Source organism: Musca domestica, unplaced genomic scaffold, assembly GCF_030504385.1.
Source record: "Musca domestica strain aabys unplaced genomic scaffold, Musca_domestica.polishedcontigs.V.1.1 31, whole genome shotgun sequence".
Taxonomy (NCBI): domain Eukaryota; kingdom Metazoa; phylum Arthropoda; class Insecta; order Diptera; family Muscidae; genus Musca; species Musca domestica.
Window position 1 is genome coordinate 4,401,044 of NW_026712309.1, and position 27,840 is coordinate 4,428,883.

The 27,840-nt window shown below is 39.6% G+C and overlaps 1 protein-coding gene across 4 annotated transcripts in view; it reads right to left on the bottom strand.

Annotated features, from left to right (window-relative positions):
- The window catches only part of LOC101891740 (putative fatty acyl-CoA reductase CG5065), a 123,425-nt gene that overhangs the window by 51,109 nt on the left and 44,476 nt on the right, over positions 1-27,840 (bottom strand). The window contains exon 2 of one of the 4 annotated variants that reach the window (XM_059125076.1): positions 10,881-10,926. The exons of the other annotated variants lie outside the window; for them this stretch is intronic. The gene's annotated coding sequence lies outside the window, so the exon portion shown is untranslated. The remainder of the gene's footprint in view (positions 1-10,880; positions 10,927-27,840) is intronic. 4 annotated transcript variants of the gene reach the window in all.

Consider the following 27,840-nt stretch of genomic DNA (forward strand, 5'->3'; position numbering starts at 1 on the left):
TACCATTTCTACAGACTTCCTATGGCCCTCAGAAGTTTCCTGGATTTAGGTTTTCCTATAAATGCTTCCAGGCCTTCTGCTCATCAGCTGTCCAAAAATGCTCTCTTCTTCCCAGACCCCACTAACCTGACTTCATCTCTTCAATGGAGACTCCCACAACTGATGTGATTTGTCTCAAAAATACCTCAGCTCATCACATTCCACAACGAAAGAAAAAAAAAACCTATGAATTCATAGATTGAATGGCATTTTGTTGTAGCTGGGTGTTTGTTGTTGTTGTCGCACCTAACAAATTATGTCACGTTCATTTGGAGACAGTAATTTTTCTTGATTAATATACAATACAGAAATATTTATTAAGGTCACTGACTTGAGAAATATTAATCTGGACCATCATCAACAAAAATCATCATCAACATCATCCCCCATCCACATCCACACCTTCATCATCATCATCCGAATGTTTGCCATTGCATTCACATTCGCCATAACCATCATCAACAAACTAAATACCAAAATAGTAAATCAAAATCAGTGAAAGAGAAAGAGAAATAAAAGGAAACAAATGACAAAATTTTAACAGAAAAAACTCATACAGGTTTACAAGCTCGCCGATGGTGATGACGATGATGAAGACGACTATGTGGATCAAATCTGTAGCAGCACATTGTACGAAACTAAGTCACATCTTAGCACAATTTATCTTTAGGCTTTGTGGTTAGGCCGATTGTTTGCTTTCCTTTCGTCTATTCTTCTTTGCCAGCGTCGTCTATTCATAATTGGGAATTTTGAGGGGCCTTACATATGAATTACGTACAGACGGACAGACTGCCTGACTGACTACTGTTGATTTAATCACTCCACACATGATTCGAAATTAGTTCTCAGCCTCATCTGGTGCTGAGATTTTTTTCATTCATTCATTTTGTTTTGTTGTTGTTGCGGTTTAAATAATTAAGAATGATTTAATTCTTAGTTGTCTTCTACTTCCACATTTCGGAATTAGGATTGTCGAATTTGAACTTGTTACAGTGTGGTGGTTAGTCAGTCGTCTTCGTGTCATTGGCAAATGTTTTGCATGCCTGAGAGACTGCCAGTTTCCTCCATACCTATGTATTTATGTACCTACGAGTATGACGTCTATTTGTTTGTTTGCCTAACCATTCTGCGCAGTTTATTTAAATTAGTCTTAAGTACATTTTGTGTGATTTTCAGTTAGATAAAAAATTAAGAAGCAACAAAAAGAAAAATGAAACGGAAATATTTAAATTGTTTCATTTTCAATCTCTTCTATCTATCCCTGAAATAAAAACTTAAAAATATTTAAATAAATGCCAGTTATGCAATTTATTTTGTCGCAAAATGAGACTCCAGATATTATAACTATATTTATCTATGTGGGCAAAAACATTTTTGTATTGATTACTTAATTGGAGGTTTTGCCGAAGCAGTTATGTGACAAGGTATGCAAGGCATACCGATATCGACGATTCAGGTGAGCAATGTCACTTTTTATCAACAACATTGTTTCTAACACCTACCAAGGCCAACATAAGTTTTACATAAGTGACAAGTAATAAGGAAGTTTTATGTTTTTTTTCTGTTAACTACAGACTGGGAAATAATAGTTTACTTTGTAACAATTTTTTTGGTTTTTGTTAGAAAATCAAATAAAAACCTATTATAATTGCGATTTGGAAAAAGTTCGAAAATTTCTCTCATATAAAAGTGCTCTATCATGGAGCTAATAAATATTGTGCAAAGTTGACCGATGTAGCCCATCTTCGAATTTGATCTAAGTTCAGACCTAAAACGCGCGTGTACCAAATTTAAATAGGATTACAATTTTTGCGATGATCATGAATAGATATTCTTTGTTGGGTCTAAAATGATTAAATGGGTCATATAGGGTTGATCCCTAGAAAAGATAGTACCCGATTTGGTTTTTACACTTGACCTACGATTAGCGAACTTCCAACCATTCAAGATAGACTAACCAACACATATCGACTTACAATGCGTATGAAACGGATTTGTCCAAAAAGATAATCTGATAATACAGATAAATATATCGGAGTGAAAAAATACAAGTAAATCGAATCTTTTTAACCAATTTTATACTGATTTCAGGTTTCTGGTTGAAAGCAAAATTTAGATATAGCAAGTTGTAAAGATAAAAGAATTGAAAATTGTGCTCCTTTTTGGGTGAAGGGGTTTGCAGATATATGGCATTTTCACAACAGATTTTTTGTTAACAAAAATGTTTGTATGTGTAAAATTTTCAAAATATTGAACCCTATGTTGGGGAGGTACCAGAAGAAATCGTCCGCTTTCTACCATCTTTATAATAGATCTTTTGGAGTAGACCGATATATACCATCTTCACACCAGACTAATAAAAATATTGTGGGCTAATAAAAATATTGTGATACGTCTAATTTGAAGAGAAGTGGAAGCTTTTTTCGGATTTTATGATCGTTTTGGTTGTTCAAAACTTTTACGCTTTGTGGGGGAGGTGCCAGAAGAAGTATTCCGATCTCTACCATCATTATAACACATCTTGTGTTGATGGAAATATTCAGATGTGCCAAGACATATGGACGGACATCGCTAGATCGGCCCCAAATGTCCTGAAACGGATTTGGTCCAAAGAGACCTAGGTCTTAATCCGTTATTTCGATGAGGCACGTTTTGGCCGTATCAAATGATATATACCCTCTGTAGCCATATGGCTGAGGGTATAATTATTTTTAAATTTTGAGTAGAGTATTAACAAGTTTAAAAGTATCAGTCGGTATTGCTGCCAGATATATACCCACAGCCTATGTTCGATTATTTAAATATATTTTGATTAGTGTTAAGATTATTCAAACGTTTTACCCTCTATGGAGCAGGTCCCGAAGGAATGGGTCAATATTGCCCATTTCCTATCGGACCCAAAAATATGATATAATACTGCGACAGATGTGCCAAGTCTAAATGGAATCGGATGTTAATTTGGCGTTTTATGAGCTTCATGGTACTCAAAATTTCAATACCAGAGGTACCAGAGTGGACCGATGTATTCCCCCTTCACATCAGACCATGGGTTAATACAAATATTTGGATGTGTGAAATTTGAGGACAATAGGACTTTTAATCACATTTAATGAGATTGTAATTATTCAAAATTTTGACCCTTTGTGGGGGAGGTTCTTGATGGAGTGGACCGATATTGTTCATTTTCAAACCCGACCTAGCGCTGACGCAAATTTTAGGATATGCAAAGTTGGATCAGAATCGGATTATCCTTTCTCTTTCTGTGCAAAAAAATATATTTTTTTAACATTTCGACCTTTTGTGGGGTAGGTACCAGAAGGAGTGGACGGATATTGTTCATCTTAACACCAGACGTTGGGTTTATATAAATATTGTTATGTGTGAAATTTGAAGACAATCAGACTCTTACATCACATTTTTTGAGAGTTGTAATTATTCAAAATTTTGACCATTTGTGTGGGAGGTATTTGATGGAGTAGATCGATATTGTCCATTTTACACCTGACCTAGCACTAACACAAATATTAGGATTTTCAAAGTTGGAGCAAATTGGAATTATCCTTTCTCTTTCTGTGCAAAAAATATATTTTTTAAAAATTTCGACCTTTTGTGGGGTACCAAAAGGAGTTGACCGATATTGCCCAACTCCGAACTCGATCTAAGTTTGACAAAAATATTACGATGTACCCAATTTGGACCAAATCGGATACTCCCTTCGAGAGTTATCGTGCGCACCAGCCAGCCATACAGGCGGACGGACGGACATCGTAGATCGACTCCAAATGTTCTGAAAGGATTTGGTCCAAAGAGACCTAGGGTCTAAAACCGTTATTTCGACTAGGCACGTTTTGGCCGTATCAAATGATATATACCCTTTGTAGCCATATGGCTGAGGGTATAAAAACAGCGCTTTAGAGCGCAAACAAAGTCTTCACGAAACCTTATTCACAAATTAATGCAAGCAAAGACAAAATGTATGTTGGGACTAATCAAGCCTACATCTTTATCTACGCAATGGGCCAATAAAGAGCCGAAAATTCTGAATATCCATTGAACAGCATTAAGACATTTTTTTAATTTACAATATATATAGTTTTTGGAAAGACTACAAAACTTCTGCAAAAACCCACGATACCTGAAAAAATTATTCAAAAATCTAAATTTTGTCTTTAAACACCTAGGCGGGTTTTGTGAAACCTAGAAATACCCTTTAAAATATACACGTTTTAAGAAGAAGGGAAGAAACTATTATTCCAGAATTTAGTGCCTTGGCATGTCAAGATTTTTGAAGTCCACAATTTAAGACCTAGAAAATGCATAGATTTTTTAATCCGCTAATTAAAGGCTGGTGCCTTAGGAAAGAGTAGAACCCGTAATTGTCTTAAGCCTCGGTTTAGCGATTTTAGTTCTTCAGAAATTTAAGTAAATTGTTTTAAATTATTCAAAATTTGACCTTTGGGATACCTAGAAAAATTCTTTTAAATCCGACGATTTACTGCTTTAGGGGATTTGGGACGTCTAAATAAAGTCTTAAAGACTTCATGTAGCAATTTATTTAAATATTATAAACTCTTTAAAATATCCAGATTTGGGGTCTTTAGGAAGCCAAAAAATCCACGAACCTTTAGAGCCCTGAAAGTTTTTCAAATCCACTATTTCAAAATCCATTACACTTATATAAGTACGGAGCTACAAAATCCACTGTTTAGTGGTACACAATTTCCTTTAAAACACCCTCCTGAAAATTTGTTTAAAAACCCACGACTCGATGCCCAGAAATTGTGTTTAAAAATTAACGATTTGGGGCCCTAAAGAAATATTTAAAAAAATATACTAATTAGGGTTTGAGAAGCCTAAAATATTCTTTACAATCCACAATTGCAGTATAGGACAATTAATTAAAAAATTGGAACACCTACAGAAATGTATTTCGTTGGCGCTTAGATTTATTTTATATCCACTATTTTATTATAAAAATGTGGGTCCTAAAGAAAAGATTTAAACATTCAAGACTTGAGAAGAACTCTTAAAAACACGATCTGGGACATAGAAGAACATCAAAGTCCGAAACATTCATAAGCCTATAAACAATTAAATCATTCAAACTATTCTCACCAATTTCAAATTGTGTCGTTTCCCACCTTAATGAAAGAAAGCCGGCCTTTGGGCAAAAAAATAGCTCAAAAGGTCGTATTTTAAACTCTCACTTTGACTAATTAAAGCCGCTAACTTCGTAGAATATTTAGCAAGTTTTTCATATTTAAATTTTTGAGAAATTTGAAACTTTCCACTTACATACAGAAGCATACTCATACATACACACATACAAACACACAAACCCGAAGTCTAGAAATTGGAAGTTCATGAAGAGTTAGACTTGAACTAAAACAGCCAGAAAATCTCCAAAAGACATTGGGAAAACCAGATTTAGAACATCGTTTACTGTTACCAGCCATGTTTATGATTCTGACTGGCAGACAGGCAAGGAGAGGGACGGACGGGTGGCAGCGGATGGTTGTATGAATGAATGGCTGGCTGGATACATGGATGTGGATGGTTGGTGGGCAGGTTGGTTGGTTTCTCGCCTGCTTGGGATGCATGAATGAAACAGGTTATGATGGTGTAACGTTTAACGGCTTTTGCTGTTTTCTTTTTTCAGACGTTGCTGTTGTTGTTTTTTTATTATTGGTAAAATGACCTATATTTTTCTTAACATCTTCTTCTTCTACTGCTGCTTTGGATTCGTTTTGTATGTCAGTTGTTGGTGTTTTCCTCTTCTTCTTCTGCTGCTTTTTTTGTTTATAGCTTTCGTTGTCTTGTTACCGTTGTCTATCGACTTGTTTTTAGTTTTTTTTTTTTTTTTTCTTTTCAGTCCATTGGCCCTCCCTGCCACCAGGGCTAGTCCCTGCTTTGCTAAATTATGAAAGCAACAATTGTTGCAACATCATCGAATGCGGAAACGTTTTTCTTTCTATTTTTGGCACTTCGGTCAGCTATGTAAAAAAGGCAGTGTTAATGTTGACGCTTTTCAATAGAAATAGCAAAAACATGCTCATTGCTTGCCCTAATATTGTTTTGTTGTAGTTGTCGTTGTTGTCTACGATTCAATACACCTAAACATGTACACACGTGCCGAAATAGGTATTGAATGATTGAAGGGTGGTCGGTCTGCCGTCAACTGACATGAAGTATTTGACGGAATTACATGGTGGGGTTATGTGGTAGATTGGGGGGGAAGGTAGGTTTTGTTGACTGGACATTTTGTAAACATGTTCACACTTACAATGTATCTCTACTCAATTTGTGACACGGTACCTAAGATGGGAATAGTTGATGAAATCGAAGATAAGTTAAATGGGGCCTTATTAGGCATCTCCATGATGAGAAATTCCAACGTCAGAAATGTGTAACTCCAAATTAATTATTTTTTTATTTCATTTTTTTTGTGAAAAGTCGAAAAGTTTTAATCGGCTCTTTAATGTGATACAAATTTGTTCAAATCGAAAAGTTCGAAATTCGACTTCTGCTTTCAACTTCGACTTCTGCTCCCTTGTAATAGTACATAATGTGGAGATTAGATTTACCTAATATGAATAAATCGTTCATTTTGGTATTGAAAAATCGTTATTTGCCTGCCTTGGCTGACTGACCGACAAAATTTCATAGCATACATTTAGGCGCTTAAAGAATGTTTATCTGAAATTAAATGCTTTATGGTGTAGTACAAATATAGTGTAAGTATATTATATAGTACTACCAAGTACCAGACAATTCGTCCAAATTCTACCTTAAAATTATAGATTTATTCCAACAGTTAGGCCTTTTTAGTCCCAAAATGCACAATTTTTCAACCAAAACTTCAAATATCGTACTACTACATTTTCTGACTTTCAAGGGTTTATATATTTTTCAAGTTTTTCCTTTTTCGAAGAAGTGATAGGAAATGGTTACTTTCTTCACCAAGAAGGTTTCAAAACCTTTTATTTCGTAGTTTACCAATCTTGCTGTCCAAAACTATTTCAACGTCTTCCTCTGTAAACCTTAGAAACTAACAATGACCCCAATATCCAATTTCAGAATTTCAACTCTATCCCTTCACCCAATACCAATTTAAGTTACATTTAGTACTCATATCCAAAAAAATCTACATCTCTCCATACGACACACCAACAGTGATCCCAAAATTAGTATCTTTTGGTATCTTCTGAACAATTATAGTAGGCATTTGCAAAACCACCGCCAGTTCTCAACACCTGGTACCAATACGGACCCAAATATGAAACTTCGTAATTCCAGCTCTATACATTCACTGAATACCAAGTATAACATCACTCAGTACTTTTCGAACAATTATAGTATGCATCTCCAAAACCACTTCCATATCTTAACCACGGACACCAACAGTGAATTTGGTATAGATTCAAGATTTCGGTTCTATTCCCTCACCCAATACCGAATTTAGTACTATCTAGCACTTTTCGAACAACTATAGTACACATTTCCAAAACCGCCTTTTTGTCGCAATTGTAGATATCAACAGAGCCCTCAATATCAAATTTGAGGATTCCGGTCGTAATCCTTTGCGCAATACCAAATTTAGTACTATTTAGTACTTTTCGTACAATTATAGATCGCATTTCCAAATAACCCCAAAATCCCAAACGCAGATATTACCAGTAATCAAAATATTAATTTTCAAAAATTCATCTCTATCCCTTCATCCAATACCAAATATGGTACCATTCAGTACTTTTCGTACAATTATAGTACACATTTTCGAAACCACCTCCCTGTGTCCAGGCTACAATGAACAGCCTGATACCAAATTTAAGATTTCAAGCACGATCTGTCCACCCAATACAAAATTGTACAAAGTATAGTACTATTTAGTACTTTTCGTGTACATCTAGTACACATTTCCAAAACTCCTCCTTACTTCAACTCCATTTCCAAGAATTGATTTTCATACCAAATTTCAAGATTTTACCACTAACCGTTCACATAATTCCAAATCTCAGATTGCAAGCACTATCTATCCACCCAATACCAAATTGAACCAAATTTAGTACTATTTAGTACTTTTTGTGCATTTCCAAACATCGCCTACAATGACTCCCATACAAACATTTCAAATTAACAGCATCTTCTGTACAACCAAAATGTAATTGTACCAAATTCAGTACCATTCAGCACAGTTCTCACACTTAGTACACATTTCCTTACTCCAACCCCATTTCCAAGAATTGATTTTTATACCAAATTTCAAGATGTTTCCACTAAGCGTTCACATAATTCTAAATGGTATCAATTTTTGTGCTTTTTGGTTCTTTTGGGACAGGTATTGTAAGAATTTCGAAAACCCCTTTAGTTTGTCGATCCTTCAGAACATCAAAAACTATGACTCCAAACTTCAGATTTCCAACTCTCTCGGTTCACCCAATACCAAATTCTACCAAATAAAGTACTATTTAGTACTTTTTGTGCACCTACCACCAAGAGGGACCTGAATACAAAATTTCAAAATTTCACCTTCATCCGTTCACCCTAAACGAAACTTCCAAATTTAGTACCTGCACTCCATCAGTAAATCTCATTCCAAATTTTAGAACTCTAGATCTGGTCGTTTGTCCAATACAAAATTTCAAGATTTTAGCTTCAACCATTTCGTTTGGGCGTTGATTCTTAGTTAGTCAGTTATTTCACTACTGTTTTAAATATTTGTATAGGTTACAAAAATATATTTTGGCGCCTAAAAGTATGCTATAAAAATGAGAAATCATAGCTTTAAATTGGTCTTAAGCTGTACATATTGTGCACATATCTGTCCCTAAGGTACTACTTTTGAACACTTGGTGATCTGTTCATTGCATATCTGAATGGAGATCTGTTCGTTACACATTTGAATCTTAATACAGGTTCTTCGAACTATGGGCATATTACCATGCATGTTGCATTTATATGAGCCCCAAAAACAAATGACATTAATTGTCATAAGATTTTTGTTTAGAATTGTTAACAGGGAAGGCATTTAAATTAGAAAACGTTAACAGTTGCATACTTTTTGTCTTATACCAAAAGGAAAACCAGTAAAGAAAGTCCTAAAGTCGGGCGGGGCCGACTTTATGATACCCTACACAACTTTACTAATTTAGTAAATCTCCACATAACAATTAATAGTTTATATGGGAGAGTTCAATCATGCACGCTATGATTATAATTATAATTTAAAGTTCAAAAGACTAAACATGCCGAAGCATTTGTATTTATGGGAGCTAGATCCAAATCTGAACCGATCTCGATAAAATTTAGCAAAGGTATTTATATATATTATATTGTTGTTACAGAGTGCATATTACGGCTGCGGTGGACAAAAATAACAAATCGGATGAACAGTATATATGGGATCTATAGCTATATCTGAACCGATCTTCACCAAAATTGGCATACTACTTTCTAGACTCCATTCGGTCGTATGTGCCAAATTCGATCCCATTTGGGCAAATATTAGACGTTTGGTGCACAATAAAGGGTAAATCGGACGAAGTTTTATAGTACTAAAAGTATTGTGGAGTACTAAAATAACAAATCGGGTGAACAATATATATGGGAGCTATAGATACATCAGAACCGATTTCGATCAAATTTGGCATACTTATTTTCAGATCTAATTTGGTTGTATGTGCAAAATTCCATACTATTCGGGGTGATATTACACGTTTGGTGCACAATAAAAGGCAAATCGGCAGAAGATATATATGGGAGCTATATCTAAATTTTGACCGATTATCTCCAATTTCAATAGGGTTCGTCCTTGGGCCAAACAAATGTTGTTTGAAAAATTTTCATCTCAATCGGATAATAAATGCGACCTGCATTTTGTTCACAAGAATACATGGACAGACGGACGGACGGACATGCATAAATCTACTCAGAATGTGATTCTATGCAGATCATCAAAATGAACTATGGGTCTATCTCGTTTCCTTTTGCCTGTTACAAACAAATGCACAAAGACATAATACCCTGACCACCTTGTGGTGTAGGGTATAAATAGACGAAAAAATATGACTACGAAAAGTTGATTTTTTTCGCTTTTTTACATTTAACCCTTTGACTTTCCAACAACAAAATATATTAATCGGAAGTCGTGTTAGGAATTCCTAATCCTCGCCATCAAAATTCCAATAAGGCCCTCCTTCAGATTATATTTACCTAAATTGTCTTAAAAGAGTTTCAATGAGCACCTGTTCCATTACCGCTATGGAGGTCAATTTCCAAACACGTCCTTGGTATTTGGGAAGTCAGGCTTATAAGATTGCATACTCCGAGCCCTAATGCGAAAAATAATATACGCGACATCTTTGAGACCAAAAATATTTATATTATAATTTAAATCAAAACCACCACGATAGATGAAATTTTATTTAATTTTTGTGTTCATCATTCGGGAGTGGTTGTTTGGGTGTGCACTTCCCCCCACCGCCGACACAAATTGCGCTTAACAAACTTCGATCACTCGCATTATTGAGAGCGTGTATCATGATCAAACAATGGAGCAACTGTGTGAATGGAGGAAAGCACGCGAGTTGCGCAGGTGCAAAATAGGTTGACAGCGCAGTCGGCTACAATGATGCACAAATATCGGTAACAACAACACAAAAAAAGTTCAAAAATAATGGAAACACACAAATGGCAAAACAATGACAAAAATGTAAAAGTAAATAAATTAAATAATATATTGAGGATATTGTTGTTTTCATTTTTATCGAATTCGTGATTATTCGAAACATACAATTTGGTTTTGTAGTGTTATTGTAATTGACATTTTATTGCCACCTTACCATGAATTCTAATGGGGAAATATGAGAAAGCTTCACAAATACGTACCTGAAAATAAAAGAGAAAATAAATTAGATTGATTTGTTTTGTAAAAATTTGCATATTTTTGAAATAGAGATACTGTAAATAGTAAAAGTTTTTCTATACGTTAGTTAAATTTCTCAACGGGAACAAGAGACTTCATACCAAATTTCAGAAGTCTGATTCTGCTCCTAAGCACATAATACGATTGTTACATTTTTATTGTCAAAAGAAGTCCTTGAAATCGAATATTGCAGAACATTTGAACACTACTAAAGATCCGATTACACATTATGAGAGAGTCATGTGTAAAGTGACATTCTTATAATATATTTAAGGGCGTTCCAAACTTTTTATACCCTTCACCATTCTATGGAGGATATACAGGGTGAAATAAAAAAAAACTGCAATAAAGTCAAACGCCATATTTTTTTACATTTTTTCAGTTTTATTGAATGAAAGCAAAAAATGTCGGAAATAGCATCAAATTTTAGAATAAGTTTATATTTGTTCGAATTGGTCACCTTTGGTACGAATTTTGGTTTTCAAACGGCCAATGAAGCCTTCACACACTGCCCGTATGTTGCGTTATGGTATTTTGGCCCATTGCCGGCGAAGCGCTTGCTTGGTATTTTTTAGTGCCAACCTCGCTTTTCAAAATACTCCAGACCGCACAGAACCACAAGTGGCTTTGGTTGAGTACTCCAGCATTTAAATGTGAATAAATCTTTTGTGTCTCGTACCATCGCTAGTTACCGTGATACTGGTAGCGTAGCCCGAGTCAAGGAAGTGGACGGAAGAAAACAGCAACATCAGCAGAAATGGTTCGAAAAGTAAAAAGGCGACTTGATCGAAACCGGCGTCGAAGTGGCCGAAAAATGGCTCGCGAGCTGAACATATCGCAATATTCCATTCGGCATATATTGAAAAATGAGCTCGGGTAAAACCATTGAAATTCCAAAAAGTGCACGAACTTACACCGCAACATGAAGAAAGTAGACTCAAAACAGCTAAAGAGTTGCTTCGCTTGGCAGAAAGTGGTGAACTGCCGAATTTAGTTTTCTCCGACGAGAAAACATTCGTTGTCCAGCAATTTGTAAACAAACAAAATTATCGTGTTTACTTGCCAAAGGGGTCATCTGAAAATGTGCACCTTCGGTTAACCACCAGATCTCAAGCGCCGGTCATAGTGATGGTATGGGCCGCCACAACAGTCAATGGTTGTGGCATCAGAATAAATGTCGAATATTATCGCGAAAATATTCTGGAGGGTGTATTAAAGCCTTGGGCAAGCAAACAATTTGGGCGCAGACATTGGACATTATAACAGGACTGTAACGACCCAAATTCCCTTCTTCTGGCTAAGGTATGCTCGCGGGGTCTAGGGTCTGCCACAGAAATTTATAAAGTGACCGAGAGAGTAAAAAACGCAAGTTGTTTGTGTTTTAAGCAAAATAAATAACGTTTATTCAGAATTGATTGGGGTTTACTTATATTAAACAGCTCTTGTAAGAAAGTATATATAGATTTTGGTATATAATGCGGCAAATTTAGCGTCCTTGCTCTTCTGATGCTGGTTATCCTCCTGTGTTTGTCGAAAACACCCCACCTCGAGGGATTGAAGAAACGTAGAAACCAAGGGCTGTAGACACCTCAAGGGATTAAACGGGGATACCCGAAGGGCTTGAACACTTCAATGGGGTTGATAAAGAAGAACCCAAGGGCTTTACACCTCAAGGGGTTAAAACGATGAACCCAAGGGCTTCAAAAACACCTCAAGGGGTTAATACCAGAAGGCCCAAGGGCTTTGACGCCTCAAGGGGTTAAAAACGAAGAGACCCGAAGGACTTTAACGCCTCAAGGGGATAGATACGACGAACCCAAGGGCTTCAAAACACCTCAAGGGGTTAATACCAGAAGGCCCAAGGGCTTTGACACCTCAAGGGGTTACAAACGAAGAGACCCGAAGGGCTTTAACGCCTCAAGGGGATAAATACGATGATCCCAAGGGCTTCAAAACACCTCAAGGGGTTAATACCCGAAGACCCAAGGGCTTTACGACACCTCAAGGGGTTAATTCCCGAAGCACCCAAGGGCTTTACGACACCTCAAGGGGTTAGAAGCGAAGAAACCCGAAGAACCCAAGGGCTTTACGACACCTCAAGGGGTTAATTCCCGAAGCACCCAAGGGCTTTACGACACCTCAAGGGGTTAGAAGCGAAGAAACCCGAAGAACCCAAGGGCTTTACGACACCTCAAGGGGTTAATTCCCGAAGCACCCAAGGGCTTTACGACACCTCAAGGGGTTAGAAGCGAAGAAACCCGAAGAACCCAAGGGCTTTACGACACCCCAAGGGGTTAATTCCCGAAGCACCCAAGGGCTTTACGACACCTCAAGGGGTTAGAAGCGAAGAAACCCGAAGAACCCAAGGGCTTTACGACACCTCAAGGGGTTAATTCCCGAAGAACCCAAGGGCTTTACGACACCTCAAGGGCTAAATTTCCGAAGGACCCAAGGGCTTTACGACACCTCAAGGGCTAAATTCCCGAAGAACCCAAGGGCTTTACGACACCTCAAGGGCTAAATTCCCGAAGAACCCAAGGGCTTTACGACACCTCAAGGGCTAAATTCCCGAAGAACCCAAGGGCTTTACGACACCTCAAGGGCTAAATTCCCGAAGAACCCAAGGGCTTTGCGACACCTCAAGGGTTTAGAATCTAGTTAGAGAACACGAGTTACCGAAGGGCTATGACACCTCTAACAGTTTTCCTATCTTGTCACCACTCTGACTCACCTGACTTCTTTGCTGTTGTTCACTTCAAAAACTGAAAAAAAACTTCTCATAGAACTTTTCCTTTTTATAGGATCGCAGCATGTCACGTGATCTCAGACTTTCTATGGCAAAGCCTTTTTGTTGTTAGACAAAACAGTTATAAATTTTGTCTTCCATGCATTCGCTTTGCCATCATCGAACGATGGTTCACTGTCATGCATGGTCTTTGTTGTTATGCTATGCCTGCGTTGTCCGGTCTCCACTACCATGCATTAGCATCAATGCCCAGTGAGTCTTGTTTGTTGTTGTGCGTTTATGCATTGTGCCATGCTTGCTTGTTGTTGTGTGTTTATGCATTGGCGCAATGCTTTGGTTGAATCGATCGTTGTGATGCTTGCTTGTTGTTGGCTGCCTATGCATTGGTGCAGTGCATTGTCATTGCAGTTGTGCGTTGATCTAACAACATTGCTCGCTGTTACTGCGTGGCCTTGAATATGACGGTCATTGAACCTAACTGTCCAGTGTTAAAATCAATGCCAAATAAGAAATCGATGTAAATAATTATGAGGGAGATTGGTTAAGTTTTGGAAATAAAAAAAAGCGGTGTTTATGAAAATTCATATTTATATAAACAATTCATTATTTACACAAATAAATTTGACAATTTGACAATTAAACAACAAAGTGGGGACGAAAACAAATGAAATGACTTTCGTCGTCACACTGCCTCCCCTCCCTAAATGAGCCGGCTGCTTTCACAACATCCGCACAAAAGTTTTGCCTTGTCGATTTACGTGGACCCGGAGCTTCTTCCCGCCAATGGTAAAAACACGCTTATGTTGGTGGTGAGGTATCCAGCGACGAAGGGCTTCTCGCAGACATGGCTGTAATTCGCTCCTAATTTCCTCTGGTAACATTTCCCGGCATTCAAATTGGATGTCCTCAACAGATTTTTCCGAAGTTACCGGTACGACAACCACACTGGATACTGTCGGGGGGTTCGGGCTTCTTACTTGTTCCAACCGACGGTTTATATGGGGTTGACCGTATTCGGTTTCCGACTCAGAGTCCGGTGCATACCGAGGGGACAGAGCCAAACCCATGTTACGTCCGGGTGTCGGTGGAAATCCCGTGTCCATGAAGAGGGTACGACCTGGCGTCGGTGGTAAGTCGGTTAAGGTGTCTCCGGCTGCCATGGGTGACACTGTAGGAGGAGGGGTGATGGGGTAGTCGTGTACCACAGGTGGTCTCCGGGGCGGGGTAGATGGTACCTCATCGTCAGATGAGATAACGATGGTCTCGACTACTACCGGTGAGGACGATGGCACTTCACGTCGCATCTTCTTTTGGTTGTGGGACCTCCTCCTTGTGGGTTCGCTGGTGTTGGCCCTCTTGGATGGCTTAGGGGCAAGTGTGGACCTTGCGTTCTTTTTCCGCAGTGCATCGGTTTCCCCCTCTGTTAACCTCGTGAGCACAACCGAGCAGGGTTTGAGCGACTCCACAAGCTGGTATTGATGCTTGTAAAAAGCCTTTGTACGTAATGGTTGGGTAGGTTGGTCCATTATTGATTTTTGGGAATCTGTTGAGGTAGAAGAAACAGTATCTATGTTAGTATCTACACAATTTAGATGTTCAGATGGTGAGACGTAAGGTTTCATATCCCCCAGATGAGCGTTCCTCTCGTGTTTCCCGTCAACTTTCCGAACCTTCGCGATAACCGGAGATGGAAAACTAATAATTTCGAAAGGCCCATCGAACTTAGGTGCCAATTTCGCCGCGAAATTGTCCGTCGCTTTTGACAATGGATGTTGTTTAACCAGTACAAGGTCTCCGACAACTGGAGCCCACTTACGACGTCTAAGGTTATACCGTCTTTTCTGATTTTCTCCAGCTTGAGCCAAGTTCTTCTTGACTATTTGGAAAATTTCACGTAGTTCGATCGCCCTCTTCGAAGGTTCTTTAACTCGAGCACCCGAACCGATTGTTACCTCATCGAACAGAGCACCTGGGAGCCTTGGTTCTCGACCCTGCACAAGAAAGGCCGGGCTGTACCCCGTTGACTCAGAAACGCTTGAATTAACTGCCAACGTAATTTCTGGCAGAAAGTCGTCCCATTTGTTATGCTGATTGCCTGTTAGCTGAGCGATAACTGTCTTTATTGTTCGGTTGGCTCGCTCCGTGGGGTTTTCCTGTGGACAATATGGTGCAGTAAATTGTCGGCGAACACCAGTTTCCTCCAGGAAAACGTTCAGTACCTTACTGGTGAACTGGCTTCCGTTATCGGTAATGAGTAACTTCGGTGCGCCAAATCGGGATAGAATCCTCTCCCTAAATGCTTTTATCACACCTTCTGCCGTAGCTTTTCGCATTGGGACTAACTCAACCCACTTTGTGAACCGATCCACAAATACCAAGAGCATGCTATTTCCGTGCTTGGTGCGTGGCATTGGGCCCACGAAGTCAGCACACACTACTGCCCAAGGTTCTTCAGGTACCGAAGTTAGCATTTCTCCTGCCGGGGCTGTCTGACTTGGCTTGTACCTTTGACACGACTCACATTTCTTCACAAAGCGCGTCACATCGCGAGTCATGCCAGGCCAATAATAGCGTCCACACGTTCTGTTGATTGTCTTCCGGATACCTAGATGTCCGGCTGCTGGTTGGCTATGATTTTCCTGGAGAACTCGCTCACGCAGCTGGGATGGAACGCATAACTTCCATGGTGTGTCGTCCTCGTCATCCTTGGTCCTTTGAATGTGCCTGTACAAGTTTGAGCCTACTATGGCGTAATCTGGAAACTTCTCCGGGTTCTTCTCGATCGCTTGCAATTTTTCCTTAATCCAGGGGCACTGAGTAACGGATTCCTCCACGGCCCTCATCAGTGGTTCCACCGGCTGTCTGGACAAGGCATCCGCTACTACGTTTAAGCTTCCCCTCCGGTATTCTATGGTAAACGTGTATTGTTGCAACTCCAACGCCCAGCGTGCTAGTCTTCCAGTAGGATTCTCAATGGAGTTGAGCCATTTTAGTGCCAAGTGATCCGTTATGACTAGGAAATTGTAGCCTTCGAGGTATTGGCGCATTTTCCGAATGCCCCATACTATCGCTAAGCACTCTTTTTCGGTGGCCGAGTAGTTGTTTTCTGCCCCGTTCAACGTTCTGCTGGCATATGCTATAACTCGCTCACCTTCGTCGAAAGTCTGGGTAAGAACCGCTCCAAGTCCATGATCGCTAGCGTCTGTCTGAAGGACAAATCTCCGTGCAAAGTCAGGGCAGGCGAGTACTGGGGCCTGGGTGAGTCTGGCTTTGAGCACTTCAAACACTGTCTGTTGGTTTTCCGTCCATTTCCAGTGTTTGCCTTTCTTAAGAAGTGACGTTAGGGGTTGAGCAATAGTGGCAAAATCGGGTATAAATCTCCGGTACCAAGAAACCACCCCCAAAAAGCGCCGTAACTCCTTAAGTGTTTTGGGTGGCTCTATCCCCTGAATTGCTGCAACCTTATCGGGGTCAGTGTGAATGCCTTTCCCGCTGATTACGTGACCCAAATATTTTGTCTCACGTTTAAAGAACTCGCATTTGTCGGGGTTGATTCGCAATCGGGCTTCACGCAACCGCTGGAAAACATTTCGTAGATTCTCTAAATGTTCCTCCAATGTTCTTCCGATAACAACAATATCGTCTAAATAGGCAAACGCATGTGGCTCCATCTCTGGTCCGATAACGCTATCCAATGCCCGTTGAAATGTTGCGGGTGCCGAGTGGAGACCAAATGGCATGACTTTCCATTGATATAGTCCTCGTCCAGCCACAGTGAAGGCAGTATATTTTCTGCTGTCCTCCTCCAGAGGGATTTGCCAGTAGCCGTCCTTCAAATCGAGACTGCTCACGTACCTGGCTTCTCGTAGTCGATTTAAGATAGTATCAATTCGGGGAAGTGGATACGCGTCTGGTTCAGATCGGCTGTTAAGTTGCCTGAAGTCTATACATAGTCGCCACGTCCCGTTTCTTTTTTGGGCCAAAGTAATTGGGGAACTGTATGGGCTATGTGAGGGCTCTATGTATCCTAATGTTAGAAGCTCGTTAATTTTGTCATCTATGATGGCCTGCATAGCTGGATTTCGGGGTGCATATCGGGCCTTAAAGGGCCGGACGTCCTTCATTTTAATTCGATGGATCGCCGCGGTAGACGGGCCTTGAATTTCTTCAAACTGTCCGAGTTCAACATCTAGGAAGGATTGTATCCTTGCTTGGTCCTCTGTTTCAAGCTCACTTACCGTTTTATGTCCAGCCGCTTCGGCTCCTTCTTCGTTAGCTGCTGACGTGGTTATGATTGTTCCGAGATGATGTACTTCTGGCTGGACTCCGAATTCGCAGGTGAGACCGGCACAGCTGATACGTGCCTCGCTTTTAACTAAAAAGTCTAATCCTAGTAGTAGGTCCTCTGTGGCGTCAGGCATAACTAGAAATCTGACTGACAATCGCCGGTTTCCAAAGATGACCTGAGTATGAACCGCTTCTCGTATTTGCCGTAGGGAACCGTCGGCTAAGGTAACATGGGCAGTGTGTGGTGTACTTAAGAGGTCCGGCCCAATGGTGTCGCGTAGTTTTTCACTGATGAAATTACTAGTGGCCCCAGTATCCACCGTTGCAGCTAGAGGCTGACCCGCAACTATTATAGTGGCCACCAGTTTAGTTGCCTCGACGTGAAGCGAAGTTCTCAGTTGAGGGGACTGGCCATTTTCAGCGGATCCGTTGCCCCTCTGTTCTTTCGGACCCGATTGCCGTTTCCCGACATAATGCGGCAACAATCTGTGGTGCGTACTCCTCTACGACCACAATCCCAGCAAAACAAAACCTGAGAATTTCTACACCCAGATGCAAAATGTCCAGGTTGAGCACAGCGTCTACAGGCAGTGCTTGGATCGAGGCGGTCCTGTTTGCTTCCCAGGTCGGTCGGATCTATTTGTCGATGTTGCTCGCGTATGGGACCGGACCCGGGAGGTAAACTCTCTAAATCGTCTGCCATTTCGAGCAGGTCGCTAAGCGTATGAAAATCCCGGCGTCTTATATACCAGAGGTATTCTGGGAGGGCATTTCTAAAAATCCTTTCGAGTTTCTGGCCCTCCGTATATGCGGTGTGGCGCATCAAGTTTTGCATGCTTAACGTATATGATTTAAAGGGTTCCCGTGGCCGTTGTTTTCTTTTTCGTATTTCGTCTTCCAACTGTTCGAAATACCTAGACGGCAAAAAGAAACGAAGGAAGTCTTCTCGAAGTTGTTTCCAGGTTGTCCATTGCTGATTGTTGTTCCGGTACCATACCAATGCATTTTCCTTTAATACTTCTGGCATCATTCGGGGCAAATATTCAAGGTTAACCTCATACATGACGGCCAGCTCTTCCAGTCTTTCGATAAATTCTAGGGGACCTCGACTACCATCATAACTGATGTTCCATTTTCGGACCTGGTCTGCTAGGGCTCGAGGATCCCAAACCGCCTTATCTTTGTTAATATCCGTACTAGGCTGTACGGGGGTAATATTTGAAGAAGCAGCCGCGGCTTGGTTTTCGTTTGCTGGAACATTGATTCCTCCGGATGGAGTAGTTGACGCGGTGACCGTTATACTGGGTGTTTTCTGCGGGGTGAGAAACTTCAATTCCTGGCTAGTAGCTGGCTTCTCATATTTCTCCTGCAATTCTATGAGTCGAGAGAATCGTTGAGGGGAGTGATCCTCCGATAATAGGAGGGCGAACCGTCTCCGAAGCTCTTCGACAGTACCAGATGTTGGACAACCGAACTCCTCTAAATAGGCCAACAAGTCTTCCCTTCTTAGGGTGTAGGCCCAGGAGACACGCAAAGATGCCGGCATTCCCGTAACCTTCCAATCAATTCTTGTTTAACGTTTAAACTCTCTCACGGTCCCTGCTCGGGCGCCACTGTAACGACCCAAATTCCCTTCTTCTGGCTAAGGTATGCTCGCGGGGTCTAGGGTCTGCCACAGAAATTTATAAAGTGACCGAGAGAGTAAAAAACGCAAGTTGTTTGTGTTTTAAGCAAAATAAATAACGTTTATTCAGAATTGATTGGGGTTTACTTATATTAAACAGCTCTTGTAAGAAAGTATATATAGATTTTGGTATATAATGCGGCAAATTTAGCGTCCTTGCTCTTCTGATGCTGGTTATCCTCCTGTGTTTGTCGAAAACACCCCACCTCGAGGGATTGAAGAAACGTAGAAACCAAGGGCTGTAGACACCTCAAGGGATTAAACGGGGATACCCGAAGGGCTTGAACACTTCAATGGGGTTGATAAAGAAGAACCCAAGGGCTTTACACCTCAAGGGGTTAAAACGATGAACCCAAGGGCTTCAAAAACACCTCAAGGGGTTAATACCAGAAGGCCCAAGGGCTTTGACGCCTCAAGGGGTTAAAAACGAAGAGACCCGAAGGACTTTAACGCCTCAAGGGGATAGATACGACGAACCCAAGGGCTTCAAAACACCTCAAGGGGTTAATACCAGAAGGCCCAAGGGCTTTGACACCTCAAGGGGTTACAAACGAAGAGACCCGAAGGGCTTTAACGCCTCAAGGGGATAAATACGATGATCCCAAGGGCTTCAAAACACCTCAAGGGGTTAATACCCGAAGACCCAAGGGCTTTACGACACCTCAAGGGGTTAATTCCCGAAGCACCCAAGGGCTTTACGACACCTCAAGGGGTTAGAAGCGAAGAAACCCGAAGAACCCAAGGGCTTTACGACACCTCAAGGGGTTAATTCCCGAAGCACCCAAGGGCTTTACGACACCTCAAGGGGTTAGAAGCGAAGAAACCCGAAGAACCCAAGGGCTTTACGACACCTCAAGGGGTTAATTCCCGAAGCACCCAAGGGCTTTACGACACCTCAAGGGGTTAGAAGCGAAGAAACCCGAAGAACCCAAGGGCTTTACGACACCCCAAGGGGTTAATTCCCGAAGCACCCAAGGGCTTTACGACACCTCAAGGGGTTAGAAGCGAAGAAACCCGAAGAACCCAAGGGCTTTACGACACCTCAAGGGGTTAATTCCCGAAGAACCCAAGGGCTTTACGACACCTCAAGGGCTAAATTTCCGAAGGACCCAAGGGCTTTACGACACCTCAAGGGCTAAATTCCCGAAGAACCCAAGGGCTTTACGACACCTCAAGGGCTAAATTCCCGAAGAACCCAAGGGCTTTACGACACCTCAAGGGCTAAATTCCCGAAGAACCCAAGGGCTTTACGACACCTCAAGGGCTAAATTCCCGAAGAACCCAAGGGCTTTGCGACACCTCAAGGGTTTAGAATCTAGTTAGAGAACACGAGTTACCGAAGGGCTATGACACCTCTAACAGTTTTCCTATCTTGTCACCACTCTGACTCACCTGACTTCTTTGCTGTTGTTCACTTCAAAAACTGAAAAAAAAACTTCTCATAGAACTTTTCCTTTTTATAGGATCGCAGCATGTCACGTGATCTCAGACTTTCTATGGCAAAGCCTTTTTGTTGTTAGACAAAACAGTTATAAATTTTGTCTTCCATGCATTCGCTTTGCCATCATCGAACGATGGTTCACTGTCATGCATGGTCTTTGTTGTTATGCTATGCCTGCGTTGTCCGGTCTCCACTACCATGCATTAGCATCAATGCCCAGTGAGTCTTGTTTGTTGTTGTGCGTTTATGCATTGTGCCATGCTTGCTTGTTGTTGTGTGTTTATGCATTGGCGCAATGCTTTGGTTGAATCGATCGTTGTGATGCTTGCTTGTTGTTGGCTGCCTATGCATTGGTGCAGTGCATTGTCATTGCAGTTGTGCGTTGATCTAACAACATTGCTCGCTGTTACTGCGTGGCCTTGAATATGACGGTCATTGAACCTAACTGTCCAGTGTTAAAATCAATGCCAAATAAGAAATCGATGTAAATAATTATGAGGGAGATTGGTTAAGTTTTGGAAATAAAAAAAAGCGGTGTTTATGAAAATTCATATTTATATAAACAATTCATTATTTACACAAATAAATTTGACAATTTGACAATTAAACAACAAAGTGGGGACGAAAACAAATGAAATGACTTTCGTCGTCACAGGACTCAGCACCATCGCATTTAGCACGCGCCACACAAGAATGGTTACAAAAGAAGGTTCCTCGCTTCATTTCCAGCGCACAATGGCCACCAAAATCTCCGTTGGACTATTGTGTTTGAAGTATTTTGGAAAGCAATTATGGGCCTAAGAAATACCAAAGTGTCGATCAACTCAATCAAGCGCTTTGCCGGAAATGGACCAAAATACCGCAGAGCAACATTCGGGCAGCGTGTGACGGTTTCATTGGCTGTTTGAAGGCCATAATTCGTGCCAAGATATCCAATTCGAACAAATCTAAACTTATTTTCAAATTTGATACTGTTTCCAAAAATTTGCTTTAATTCAATTAAATTAAAAAAAAAATGTCAATGTTATGACGTTTGACTTTGTTGCAGATTTTTTTTATCTCACCCTGTATATTCTGGATCAGGGTAAAATTCTAAAATGATTTAGCGATTTTCGTCTGTTGTCCGTTGTCTGTTTGAAACACGATATCTTTCGAACGTATTGAGATACGTTTGGCACACATGTTTATTTTGCCAGTAGGCAGATTAAGTTCCTAAATCGGCCATTTCGGTTCATATTTTCATATAACCCCCATATAACGGTACCTCCCGATATTCGGTATTTTGATAATTTTAGCGACTTAATTCAACCAAATCGTTTAAAATTTCTTACTCGAAGTTTGTAATGTGTTCTACAGCCTATGCTTAACAATTTCGTTTGTAGGTCCACGTCTTCGTACAACCTCTAAATAAATTTATAACGGTATTTTTCGTAATTTTTTGACATTTTTCAAGTTCCTTCCACATGGTGGAGGGTATTAAAATTTCACCCCGGTCCCATTAGCTGCCCGTTAGCTGGAACGTCCCTCAAGATTTTGAAAAACAAAACGCTCAAAAGAAAGCGAAACAAGCATCCAACTCTCCTCAAATTTCAAACACATAAACATTTTTGCTAACACAAGATCTGTTGTGAAGATGATATATATCTGCGAACTCCTTCTCATACCTCACCCACAAAGCGTTGCCATTTTCAATACTTTTATCTGTCATAACTTGCTAAACAAGCCAGCGATTTTTCTAAAAATTATCAGATGAAGGAAATAACCAATATAGGCGAAACTTGGCACGTCGCAATATTTATATCATATTTATTTACGTCTGACAATATTGACCCATTCCTTCGGAACCCACTACATAGAGGGTCAACAATTTGTATACACATAACAGAAGTCAAAATATATTTAAATAATCGAACATTGACTGACTTTTAACTTGCTTACTGGGGAAGTTTTCGAACACACGCAGTACTGTAAAACTGACTTAAAAACTGTGTACCTCAAGAGTTCACAGACGTGTACTTCGAGATTTTGCGAATTAAATAATTATCTCCTTCCCCTTTTATGGTGGTGGGCTGTCCTTTTTTTTCATTGTAACTAGTTTGTAGCGTTTCCCACAATTCTAATGCACTATCTTCCGTTAATTAAGTTAAAGATCCCACACACACACAGATTTTGCTCTTCTACGTTTTTGAAATGCAAAAAAAAATGTCATTCGTTTGTGTTAAATATTTACTTAATTACATAAACAAAAAAAAAAAAAGAAGACGAAATTACAAAATAATATTGACAAGGCCTTCTACGCACCCATCATCTTCCAGTGAAACGACCAGTGGTCGGCCATTCGGTATCGGCATTACTAATTCGGCAAATATGTGAAGTGGGGAGGAGATGAGAAAAGAAATCCCAAACAGAAACCCAATAAAAATAAAGAAGAAATTATGAATAAATGAAAATGAGTGTTGACAGCGATTTATAAGAAAGTAAATAAAATGTTCGAATGTGTGTATGTATGTGTGTGTGTGAGTGTCTGGTGACAGAATTATCACACATTAAATAATCGGAAGTTTACGCATGTTATGATTATGTTTTCCCTCATATATTTCGGTTTTTTTTTTGAATGAATTAACTAACAGATCTTTGGTGTGTGTGTGTGTGTGTGTGTGTGTGTGTGTGTGAGAGTGTATTTGCCTAAGAAATTTGCACAAATATTCCCCCAAAAATCGTTGATCTAGAGATATGTATGTCCCACTCTTTCCCCACCTCTTCTTCCCCCTTCTCGTGCCTTCAGCATCTCTCCACATTTGTTGTTATGATAATAAATAAACAAATAGGATTTCACATTGGCCAATATGTGATGGGGTTACTATTTCATAATCTCCGTTATGGGTAGAGATGGCGAAAAAAAACCTTGTCATGCCTCTGAAGCTAAACACCAAAAAAAAGTGACAACATTTGTATAAAACCAACAACAACGACAACAGCGAACTAGCCATTTAACCAAAAATCAAAAAAAAAAAAAGAAACTTTGTTAAAAGCAACGCCAACGGCGGCAGCAGAAGCTGTGCCGAGCCAGCAATTTCGATCGGTTTTTATGGGTAAATATTTCAGGCACAGCAACAAATCAAACAAAAGCCTCAACATCAGCTCACTCTCTGGACCAAGTTAACAACGAGAAACAACAACACCAACAACAAAACGCCAAAAGTAACGACAGGTCTTACTACGGGTACATAATTTAATTCATTTTTGTGTTTAATGTGCCAACAACAAAAAGAATTAAATTTTTATTTTATTTTCTGTTGCTCATGTTGTTGTTGCATTTGTTGTTGATTTACAAAGCAAACCTTCATCTGGCACAGGGTCACTGGCAAAATAACTACATCGACCAGCCCAGCAGCGTTACAAATAAATTGCATAAATATCTCTTCGAGCAAAAAAAAGAGTACCCATAAAGCGTTTACTTGTGCGTTTTAGCCATGTGTCGCTGCATTACAACATCCCGACAATCGGCCAACACCAGTCGGTCAGTCAATGAGACAGTAGATCCCTATCATCATCATCGTCATCAATTCATCCTCAGCTCTGTTGGCTGAGCTGTTACAAAATATTACACAAAAATCATAATGACAGCTCGTCTAAATATGAATAGCAGCAAAAACAACAATAACAACAACAACATCGGCATGAAGTGATGTGCAATTTTTGTTAAGTGGCCATTGTGGCCAAGTGGCAAACCAAAAACGCAGAAACAATAGATGGCCAGCTCGTTTTTTCCGCTCTTCAAATGGCGTTAATTAAAAAATTAAATCACAAAGCTGTTGATAATCACTTCAAAACATTTGATTACGTTTTTTTTTTCTTCGTCGTCATCGTCGCCGTCGTTGTCATCGTCGGATTATTAACATAATTATGTATGACAGCCATAGCCGACAATCGTTGTGACAGTTCACCACCAACACCACTTGACATGTTCGACTTAATTTGGTATGACATTACAATACCCCCTGTCGTATCAAGACTATGGTGTGTGGAATTATGTCTTTGTGGTCTTAACAGGGGAGTGATTATCGTTTTAGATTTGTTTATAACTGACATATATATTTTCATCGAATATCTCCAAATCTGATGGAAGTAAACACACAAAGTCGAATTAATGCCAGAAATGAATCTATAAAATTTGGTTTTTATATACCTTCAGTTTCCATGATTATGTTTCTTCCGATTCGATATTCAAACGAGAGATCTCATATAACCTTGAAATAATAATAATAAAAGTTGTCAAAACAGGATGATAATTTACGGATAGCTCCTGCATATAATATACCCTAATTTGATGTAAGTATGTGTTCCTTAAATACTAATTTTTTATAATTTCGTGGGTAAATGTGACTAGGATGACTAGCATAAATATGAATAATGTTTTTTTGACGCCGATTTTAGAACACATTGTGAAATACAAATACCAAATTTCACACAAATCTATAAGAAAATATGGAAAATACGGAATATCCGATAGAACCGTTATATGTGCGCTATAGGAAAACGTGGACCTAGATATTTAATGTTCTGGCAGCGAAACTAGAACCCATTACGAACTAGAAATACCAATTTGTAGACAAATCCGTAGAAAAATGTGGGTAAAAACATCAAAATACCGAATATCGGGAGGCACCGTTATACAGGAGCTATACGAAAACGTGCACCTATATGTACAATGGCTTGCGTGAGGTACCGTTATATGGGGGCTATCCCAAAACGTGGACCGATATATTTCATTTTCAATACCAACCATCCTGAACACAATGCACACTACTGTGCCAAATTTCAAAGCTCTAATTCAAATAATGTGAGCTGTATCGTGATTTCAACAGACAGACAGACGGACATCTTTAAATCGACTTAGAATATATAAATACTTCATAAAGTCTATGACGAATATTTAGAGGTGTTACAAACGGATTAACAAATATTGCCTTCTTTCCAAATAGGGGGGTATAAAAAGCAGTAATTTCGGCCGGTCCGAACTTTGAATATCCTTCGGCATTTGGAAGGAATTTGCTAATTTTTAAAGAAAGCCGTTAAAAAGTACTGCTAACCGTTATATTGGGGCCTACGCTAAGTCGTGAACTTCTATATACAATTTTTATTATAGGCCATTACGATACTCACACACGAAACTTAAAACAAGTTCGGCAAATAATATCACTAAAATCATCAAAATACCGAATATAGGCACGTACGATTATATGGGGGTTTTACGAAGTCCTAGACCTGCACAGATAATTTTCTGTCATAGACTGTAGTATCCATTATGAACTTCAAATACCAATTTTGAAACAATTCCGGTGAATAATGTCGTTAAAATTATCAAAATACCGAATGTCGGGAGGTACTGTTTAAAAAAGGGGGGGGGGGGGGGGGGGGTGCTATACGAATACGTGGACCTGCACAGACACTTCTCTGTCTTAGGCTGTAGTATCAATTTCGAACTTCAAATACCAAATTTGAAGCAATTCCGGTGATTAATGTCGCTAAAATAATAGACTATACCAAAACTTAGAACTATATTGACAGTTCTATGCATGGATGTTACTTTCATAATGGGAATATATGCTGCCAATTCGGGTTAAAATTGTTACAAAAACACCCAAGAAAAAACTTAAATCTGTGGGTACAGTTATATGGTGGCTATAACAAAACGTGGAGCTTTTTGCCTATTTTAATACCAAAGGACCTGCAGATCTAACACATATCTGAGTTCGGAAGCTAATGTAATTTCATAGACGGACAAACGGACATTTAATTTTATAGTACGCATTCAACCTGAAAGCAAATATGTCCAATTTGGCCAAAATTCTAAAATTTTCAATGGAGATTTTTCTGCCGATGTTGTTTTTAAAAATTCGATGTCTCGAGTTGAGTTCGAATTTTATTTGGTATGAATGAGCCAATTATGTATGAAATTGAAATGGTGAAATCATAACTTTTCGTACTTATGTGGCTGTATGTGTACAAAATATTATTTTGATGCTAAGGGCAATGGTGTAATACATGGGCACCGAAAGGCCAAAACTTGCAAAATATAAAACGATGGAAATGGTGTCCTACGCGCCAATTGGAATCCAAATCGATTGTGAAATATGACATGACCCCCCACAATAAATAAAATAAAATAATACCCTTATATGGTATGGGGATACTCAAAATGTTGACCCTTTGTGGGGAGGTACCAGAAGGAATGGACCAATATATTCCATCTTCACACCAGACCTTGGGTAGTAAAAATATTGTGGTGTGTGTAATTTGAAGACAATCGGACACTTACATCACGTTTTATAAGGATTATAATAATTTAAAATTCTGACCCTTTGTGGTGGAGGTACCAGAACGAGTGGACCGATATATACCATCTTCACAACAGACCATGTGTTAGTAAAAATAATGGGATGTGTGAAATATGAATAGAATCGGATACTTATTTCGGATTTTATGATCGTTTTGGTTATTCAAAACTTTGACCCTTTGTGGGGGATGTACCAAAAGGAATGATCCGATCTCTACCATCTTATAACAAATCTTGTGTTGATAGAAATATTGAGTTGTGCCAAGTCTGAGTGGATGTTAATTTCGCGTTTTATGAGTTTCATGGTTATTCAAAGTTTTGTCCTTCTATGGGGGAGGTAGCAGAAGCAATGGACCCCCTTCACACCAGACCTTAGTTT